The following is a 9886-nucleotide window of genomic DNA, read 5'->3' as shown; positions in this document are numbered from 1 at the left end:
CCGACTGTGTGCCGGTGACGTAAAGGCTCAGAAACAGCATCATCATAACAGAGAAACGGCAGAGCAACCCCCCACACAGAGAAGAGTGCAGCCAGGCAGCGAGGTGCACTAAATAGAGATTTAAACGCCTGTTCCACCGGCTGAAAGTGGTCGGTCACATTGCCTGTGGTTGTCAACGCGATGGCTAACGATATAACGATATAGCGATAATATGGTATGTAACCACTCAATCTATACATTCTTATTTATACAAATTAGTACCTTGTGCTGCAATTCGTATGATTTTGGGCCAGATATGAGAGGAGCTCATCTGAAGCGTACGTCTGTCGCTTTAATTTCTCCTTGGGGAACTGTCATTTATTTTAATGTCGCTCAACCCTTTAACCTATTCGAATTTGACATGACAAAGTTTCTTCTGCCGGTGGTTGGGCATGTGCTGTGCGCATTTACCGGCATCCGTTGCGCACAGTTGGAGAACGCCTTCTGCTGACTCTATCACAATTGTGTGAGAAAATGTTTCAATCCTTCACTCAATACAATTTGATTTTAACTTGTTCCTAGCTCGCGCACGATTCCGTCAACAAGTAAATATATTGATACCTAGCGTGCAAGCCGCGACACAAGCCAATCCTTGCACCAAAAAACCACCGAAACTTGCAAACTCCAAATATTTGTGGTTCCGATCACAGATCAAGGCAACTCACTCTATATGTGCAGTTAGTTAACCAGGCTTAACACATTTCTGAAGCCAGATTTGAAAATCATTCAATTTTAAATTCATGATGTCTATCATATTAATGTAAGTCCAATGGTTGAGCCCAAGCTGTAAATGCTTTGGGTCCCAGACTCACAAAAGTATTGAATTTTCAACCAAATCATTTTGAAGAATTATTTGGTTCATTTATCGGTTTAGTTGGGTTTGGTTTTTGGGCAATTGGTTTGCTTTAAAGTTCGATTCATACTATTAAACAACGGATTCGGACCGGTTCGGATAAAATTTCCTATTGGGTGGCCAAGCCTTTATAAACTACTTATTTATAAACGAGACAGATTTGAATTTCATGATTAGACCCTAGACATCTTGTTACTGTCGGACAATAAAGGCTAAGGGTCCGACAATGCTCAAGTTAAATTTTAGTCGAAAGATGGAAAGCTAATGTATGTGTTATGGGTATATGGTATGTATTTTTGAACAGAATCTGTTGTTTGTTTTATCTGAAGCCTTTACCGGCATTAATCGTCCTGTAGTCGTTGTGCGGTTTTATGATTTAAATGCTGTCACGTGTCTTTGTTTTTAATTCAGTTCCCAAATTAGTGTAAAATACACAAATATTCGGAGATATTTATTATTCAATAGTCTGGACACAAGTGAAATATTCATATTACAATTTATTGTTAAATTAAATGACGACAGCTTTATTTGAATTTGATTCAATTTTCATAAGCAGGTATGGGAACATTCTGCCAATCGACTTCAAACCCGAATTCATTGAAGGCGTATTAAGCCCTTTCACAAAACTCAACTCTATATGTGAATTATGTTTTTTGCCCTAATCGGCGTATAACTCATATTTAAAGCACTTCAAAAATAATAATAAAGAAATGAGAGACGCGTGTCACATCTCCATCCACGTAATATATATTCTCAATCAGGATGACGGCCCTTAATCAGGATGTAACCACGAGCTGTTGGCGTCGATTGAGTAGTGTATTATGCTAAGCGTCGGAGCACTGAGCACCAAGTTTCACATAATAAATAAAAATACATACATAAAAATAACGAGCGTTTGGGGTATCTTCAATGTGTCAAAGATTAAATATCCTTGTACACGTTCGCCCTAAGACTTTGCAGATCTGTGAGAATAGGAAGCTCGTAAATGCTGAGCGAAAATATCATGAAGATCCGAATATTTTGCTATCAAACAATTTATTTTTTCGAAGGATCCTTCCTATTGGGCTATAAGTTCCGTTCTTGAGCTTAGTTAAACGAGTAAATGCCGAGTTTGGCCAAGATTTAAGGAACATCAAAAGAGTTTTTCTTACAAGAACTCAATTCTCGCCAATCATTTCTACGGAACATATAGTGGTCCGATCCGGTAAATTCCTATATATGAATTGCCTGTAACAGAAAGTCGGACCTTTGCAGAGCTTCATGGCGATACCTTTAAAACTGGGAGACTATTTGTATCTGCTTCTAAAACATTGACTATGTTTCTTTTAATGTAATATTTCGTTGTCTTAAAAAACCTACCTTCAAACTTTTTTTCTGTTATCATAATATCTCAACCAAACTTTTAGCCAAAAATCAGCTTGATTTGCGTGAAATCAACGTCTAACTATAAAAGTATATCGCATATGTGCTTTAAAAATATTAATTACTAATTACTAAATGACACGATAATTAAAAATATAATATGTGTTTAAAGATCTTTGGTCTTTGCTCGGCAAGCAAAGAATTGCTAAAAAGAAAATTTTAACTGCCTTTCAAACTTGTCTCAAGCCACGTCCACTTTATAAATCCAGGCAATAAATTAATAAATGACGGTAGCTTTTACTAAGCAAATATTACGAATCAAATTCTGCACGCTCCTTTGTTAATTTCCCGTGCACACGCACAAAGCGCACAAAGTGCAACCCCAAACACACTTCACAAGCAAAAAAACCAGTTAATGGTAAATGTCGTGTATATACAAAAAGCCAAGCAATCCCCCCGATGAACTAGCGGCAGGACGTCTGGCCTCTACGATTGTGCGCAGTTATTTAAAATAATATTTCCGTATCCGGCAAGTAATACGCAACGCGTGCGGACCGACCTACTCCACCAGGCTAAGACCTGGCAGCTACAGACCCACCTCCCCCGCCCCGCCCCCGCCCCCACCAACTATGGACGACGGTCCATGTCCATGTCCATGGGCATCATTATCATCGCTCGGAACTGCTCACTTACTTTGCGAGAGCCCGATATCAAATACTCTAATCTATATACATAAGAGCAGGAGAGCTGATTTTTGGGTCGGGAAAATTGCAGGCGATTTTTTATTAGATAAACATTAATTAAAATTATAATAATTTAATTTGTTATTATTCTGTGATTTCCCTATCACTTTCTTTTTATCCTAAATACTGAAAACTATATATCTAGTGTAAATTTCCTTACTTTATTAACAACTTCTTCCTTTCTATTTACCCATTAATTGTATTTTCTTATATAATATAGTAAATGGCCGGACACCTCCATCGGTCGGTGATGCTATTAGAAAATTGTGTATTCTCATTAGGATTTTAGCATTTAATTTTCATTATTTGATGCATTAAATAATTAGAAAGACACTCGTTTTAGTCGACCATTATTATATAAAAAAAAAAAAATAATAATAATAAATAAATAAAAAAAGACAAAGAAAAATGCAAAAAAATAAATTATTTAAAAAAAAGCACACAAAAATTGGAAATTATTGAGTGCATTAAACATTTTCTTTTGGCCCATGCATTCTTTGCAGATCCCAACAAGTCCCACGACTCGGAGTCTAGATACGAATTCCGGCCATTATACCATTGATTATACCATTTTTAATGAGTTAAAGGGTATAATGTTTTTGTGCAAGTAAATGTAACAGAAAGAAGGAGGTATCTTCGAGCTCAAAATTAAAATGATCAGCATCAAGAGTCGAGTCTGTCTATTCGTCTGTCCGTATGTATGACTTGAAATTTGGAAAGCAGGACTTCATAGTGCCCGCCCGGTACGAGTTGGCTTATGCCAATAGATAATAGGTCTTATGTAGAATCCTATATACAGATCAAGCATCTTTCGTTTTTTAGCTATATATTTTTCATTAAATGTGAATTGTTGGTGTAGCTGTCGAGAAAATGCGGTTGCAAATATGCAAATGGCTGGTTTCGGGTTCGAGTCCAAGTGAGGAAACTTTTTTGCTCTTAGCGCGAACCGCGGTTTTGCCTCTGCCAGAAGTCGGCACGAATTGCACATACTCAATATACGGGGCATACAAGGTGTATAAAAAGGTGACATTATATGTATACAAACTTAGTGTAATGTAAAAATGATTCAACACTCTTCTTCTGATGGGCGAATGTGTGAGATACACATTGGAATCATTCATTGTTTCTCCCTCTCAGCCCTCTCAGCCATCTCAGCGCTCTTGGCCTGCACAGGTAGAAGGTAGATGAATACTGCAGTTACCACATCCCCATTACGCCTCTTCACAATAACAATAACAATAACAACAAGAACAGTAGGAAACATATTGATCCACATACAATGCATCGATTCATTTAATTGTTTACTATAAGGGTAGGCTTGGGTCGGGTCGGATCGGGTCGGATCGGATCGGCACGACTCCGCTCGGCTCAGCTGAGAGCACCCCTCTAAGTAAGGGCTGACTGTCAAAGCGAATGTGTCCCTACATCTGTCTAATAAACCGCCGAACTGCTTCACAGTCTCATTGTTGAGGTACTCCTCCTCTATTCGTATCTGTGTCTCTATCTCTATACTGTGTACACATGCTTCTATTGAGTACCCAGTGTAGCTACTTTGACCTCTTTTGTTATTAGTTATTATATGTACTATATGTAGAGCCTTGCCTCTGTCTGTCTGTCTGTCTGTCTGGCTGTGTGTCTCTATGTCGGCATCGGCTGCGGTTTTTTGGTCTTTGACGTATTTACCTAAGCTAAATTTTCCTCCCCTGCTCCTCGGTCGGGCTCTATCTATTTTTTTGTAGCCCACTCGCAGGCTCGGTCTATTGCATTTTCTTTTCTTTCTATTTCTTATATATTTTTTTTTATTTTTAATAAGCCTGTGACTGACGTTGACTGCAACTGCGGCAAAGTCTGCGGCTTATTATTTAGCCTGGGCCGGAGCCGAGACTTCTCTATCTATCTGCGTTGCGAACTTTTGGAGAGGAAAACAGCTACTTTTAGCGGATTCTGAATTCTAGAGAGTCATTTTAAAAGGCAGGCATTTATTGATCACCAAACTATTTACTAACTAGCATAACTACTTATCTTGCAAGCATGCGTCAACTACTTTTTTCTCAACAAGTTAAATCTTCGGAAAGGAGACAAGGCGTAACAAAGTTTGTTGATAAAATAACCTGGAGGCTATATGACAACCTGCTCATTTTCTTATGGTGATAACTTGTTTTTCGTTACGTATTATTTTTATATACAAAATAAGCAACTTCGGACCGAGTATAAAAGTATGTGTCATTGTATCAAGTGTCTAGCTGTGAGTGGAAACCTCAACTTGTTGGCTCATGAGTTTCTTAAAAATCAAAAATAAAGTTTATATAAAAACCAAACACATTAAACGGAGACCTGCAGTTTTTCGAATTAAAAAAAAAAAAAAACAGCCAGATTCGTCGGCGAAGCAGCCAAATGCTCAGCACTGGCATCCGGATCGGGATGGTTTTTGGTTTGATTTTGGCCAATGTTACGCATATTACCTTTTGTTTGTTCCCTTCCGAGCGAAGCACAATGAAAAGAAAAGAAAAGAGCGCGGTGTTGTTTAAGACATCATCCTCTCTGTCCGCACCTCTGGATCGTCAAGAATTTGTTGACAGAAGCAATCAATAGGCCAGCCCTCAAACACGCCCATGCCCTTACTCGTGCCGCGGCGCACGCCCGCTGGCCGCCTTTTGCTTTTAATTATGTATGATATATGTATAAACTAGAATATTTTAAAATTTTTAAATATGTATAAACTAGAATATTTTTTTTTTTTTTTGTTTTGTCATGATAACCATTTTATTTTAAGAAAACTAGAACATGTCTTCAATAAATAAAAATAATATAATATAATAATTTTGATTAATCTTTAGTATAGAATAATTTTCAATAAATCCAAGATATGAATCAATATTAAATAAAACGATTTTTTTAGTATGAGGAATTTGTATCTGTACCTATTGAAAATAAGTAAGTTTGTTGGTTAATACCAATACTAATATATTGAATAAAATCTATGTAACAGGCAGAAGGCAGGCCTTCTTCGCAACGTTTATATATTTATACATATATGCCCGGGCAGCATTCACATCCACCGACCTTAAGGCCCATAATGGCTTACAGCTTGTAATTGCAGCATAACTAGCATACACAGATCGAGTTGGATTGGATTCAAATCATCAACGAGAGCCTTTACCACTAACATTCTCCAATTGGTTATACTCTTCAAGAATATTTGACTTTTCGAACACAAAAATGAAAATTCGTTTTTAAGAAGAATATCCGGTATATGAACTTTAAGCCATCAAATTTAAAAGTAATCGAGCAATATTTCCCCCAAGAGGAAAAGTGAGCGAGCAGCTTCCTTGAATATATGCATAAATATTTACGAATATATGTTGCGAATTTCAGTATATTTTATTACCAAGTTTGGCAGTCTCGGTTAGACCTCTCTCTCTCTCTCTCTCTCCCTCTCTCTCTGTCCCTCTGTCTCTCTCTTACATTTCATACCCTTTCAGATAACACATTAATCGTTATACTACACTCACTCAATATGGCAAATAGGTTGCTCTATTAAGAAACTAAACAAAAAGAAAAAACTTCTCCGGCCATTTCCGAGACTGCAAAGACCGCAAATCACAAATATCGATGATTTTCTTTACTCATATTTAGTTTAAAAGACGAATATCTATACCTTTTATTTTTTGTTTTGTTTTAGGGGCGGGGTTTATAATATTTGTAAGTATATAGTAAATGTATGGCTCTTTCGGAATGAAGATGAGCCTGTAAAGTCTATGCTTTTATTTATTGTGGGGTTACACCCGCTAAAATTGCCTTAAGAATGTAATATAAAACAAATTAACATTTTTCACACATTTCAGAAAAAATCTGATTCGTCACCTTCACAATGCTCCATGAAATTTCGACAACATTTAAAGAGGGCCCTGCCAGGAATTTCGCTTTGAAGAAATGCTTTTTTGTCGGCCGGGTGAGGGTGAGGGTGTGCGCCCGTTGATGCGTGTGACTTCAAAAATCCCAAAAACGTGTCGGGCAGCATGTTGAAATTGACGTACCTCCTCCTCTCCCGTGCAGTAGCCGCAGACTCTACTCATAGAGAGTGGGGTATTGCGAGTACTTCACAAACTTAGATGGGCACAACTTGCGCCACGGAGTTGGGGATGTTACGGGTTGCGGGTTGTGCGAGTTGTGCGATGTGCTATGTGCATGCTTGCGCAATCATCATTTGAGGGTGGAAACGACTGTGATAGGCACAATTTTAAGATCTTGGCCCGCTTGATTGTTTGAAGTGTTCTGCATCTGATGTCTTTATTTTACTTGAAAATATCAACCATTCGAAAATGTTTTATAATTTTTTTTGTTTCAGTCTTAATTTTTATTTATAATCTTTCTACACAAACTATATAAATTAAATGGTTTAAATATTTGGCCCGCTTTATTTTACTTGAAAATATCAACCATTCGAAAATGTTTTTTAATTGACTATAGCCTCATACAGAACTTATATATTGTCAACATAATCTATGTTCTGGTTTGCCTACTACTAAATATATATAAATGTATATGTAATTAAACAAAAGTTGTCATCGACGTGCCGAAGACTTATTGTTATTGCAAGCATATGGTAGATATACTTCAATTAAACTTAACCCTAATCAAAATGATTTTAATAATAATGACCGTCAAATTATATCAAAGTACATTCAAATCTAAACGTCTAGCCAATATTTCCAGCTATATATTTTTCATCTAGTTTCGAGAATATGCATTTATTTACCTATTTATCAGGGAATATCAGCATTGCTTCTTTAATTTATGCTATTGTTAGACATAGATAGATAGAGTGTTCAATTGCTTCAGATGCACCTTTGTAATTTATACATAAAATAATTTCTTAAGAAATTTCTTCAAAGAAATTATTTTTTGCCACAAAAATATGTAAATAATAATATATAAATATGTACTTCCCGGTCTTGCCCGTGACAAGGTCTGTACCTAAAATTTTGATTGTCTTTTTTGTCCAGTTTCTACCCGTGAAACATTTAAATTAACCCGCACCATCTAAAACTCCGCTTCAATTTGAAAATATGTTTAAAGTCTATCGAATAAAGATCAATAAGTTGGAACTGTAATGGTTTCCTCACGTTCATCATGTTAGTCGTGTACAACGCTTCCATCCAAGCAGCAGCAGCAGATACCTGCATAGGCTCCACCTTCACTTCAATCTTCCAATGGACCAGATAACTTAATCTATCACTACAAATGAAACACACACAAACCAGTCAAGTACCCTTCAAAACATTTAATAATTGTCAACGCAAGACAGATTTTAAATAAAATAAAAAAAAAAAATCTTAGTCGTGTGGTGAAAATCTTGAAGCCGAAAAATAAAATTGCGTTTATTAAAGCTTTGACCCTCATTTTCCATCCAAGAGCATTGAATATTGGAGAAAGCGTACTATATACATGTTAACAAATAAATATTACAAAGATAAGTTAAATAAGTTTGAGCTAATTGGGACAAAACTTTAAACATCGGTCAAATAATCTTTGGGTCGCATTTCCACCAAGGAGCTTGGATTCCGAGCGAAACACGTCTCAAATGATTTTTCGTGAAGATCTTTAGGAATGAATTCAAAGGCGAAACTTCGCCCACCAAATATTTGGCCCCCATTTCCACCGAGGAGGATAGGTTTTTCAAATGAATTTGAACAAAAATCTTAGATAATGGACAATGAGCTCGAACGGTTTGGGCTGCGGGTTGAGATCCAATCGGTCAGAGATGGTGGAAAATGCGAGTCAAACGCGGAGTTTTAATTTTCGGCTTATCGGCTTTAAACTTATTTTCAAAGTCCAACATAAGAACTAAATGAATAAGTACTTTTCGCGATTTTGAAAATTCCACCTGGAACTGTGGTTAATAAGTGAAAAGGGGTTTTATGAAAGATTCTACAGCTTCTAAATCCTTTTCAAAAATCGCAGTCAAAATTTATCTGATACGTATTTCTCAATTTTCACAAAATCCCCCATCTTGGATGATTATGCGCATCAAAACTTGACTGGGCGAAGTTTGCTTGTATGCTTTCACCGAATCCGCTACCAACTTATTTTTAAAACCAATTCAATGAATATGTGTTTCAGCAATTTTGAATTCTACCCGCAACTGTGGAAAATGCGGATAAATTGTCCGTTTTTGATGGATGGAAAATGGAGAATGAAAATGTAGAGATGTAAAGAAATGTGAATGAACGAAAGTTTAATTTTCTACATCAATATTCTCACCATAAGAGAACACAAAACGTTATATCTAAAATTTGCCACGGGCAAGGCCGGGTAATGCCCGCTATATATACATACATATATCGGTGGATATACACATATATACATACATATACATTTACAGGGTATACAAAACAGACTGTATGTATAAACATACATACGTATAATGAATCCCTTATGCGCATACAAATATAACCGTACACGGAACCGTACCAGAGGAACCCTCCACCGTGCAGAATTTGCATTCGCTGCTTATACTTGTATGTGTATTCTGTATGCGTGTGTACATGCATGTGTATGTGTATGCATGTGTATACACATGTATGTTTTCTGTTTTCCAACACTCTTATAAAAGTTGGTCGCGGTTTTTATTTTGTAAATGGCTGCGAGACCTGGGATGATTCTGCATCCTGTTATAGCAAGCAGCGCATGCATGCACTAGTGCCATCCCTCTTTTGCCCCATTCGAGACACTATCGCCGTTGCGTGCGACGTCAGCAGCAGTGAGCAGGCAACCATCCCGCTCGCACTTGCGCAGACACTTACTCAAAATGGCCGCGCTTCGGCATTTGCTGTTGCCTCTAATATGCTACCGCTACCCTGTCTGGGCAGGTTTGGTCTTTCGCTTG

This window comes from Drosophila montana, unplaced genomic scaffold, assembly GCF_035044405.1.
Source record: "Drosophila montana isolate Dmon_TW-CO22-7 unplaced genomic scaffold, ASM3504440v1 contig_2397_1, whole genome shotgun sequence".
Taxonomy (NCBI): Eukaryota; Metazoa; Arthropoda; class Insecta; order Diptera; family Drosophilidae; genus Drosophila; species Drosophila montana.
Note: the sequence above shows the minus strand (reverse complement) of the source record.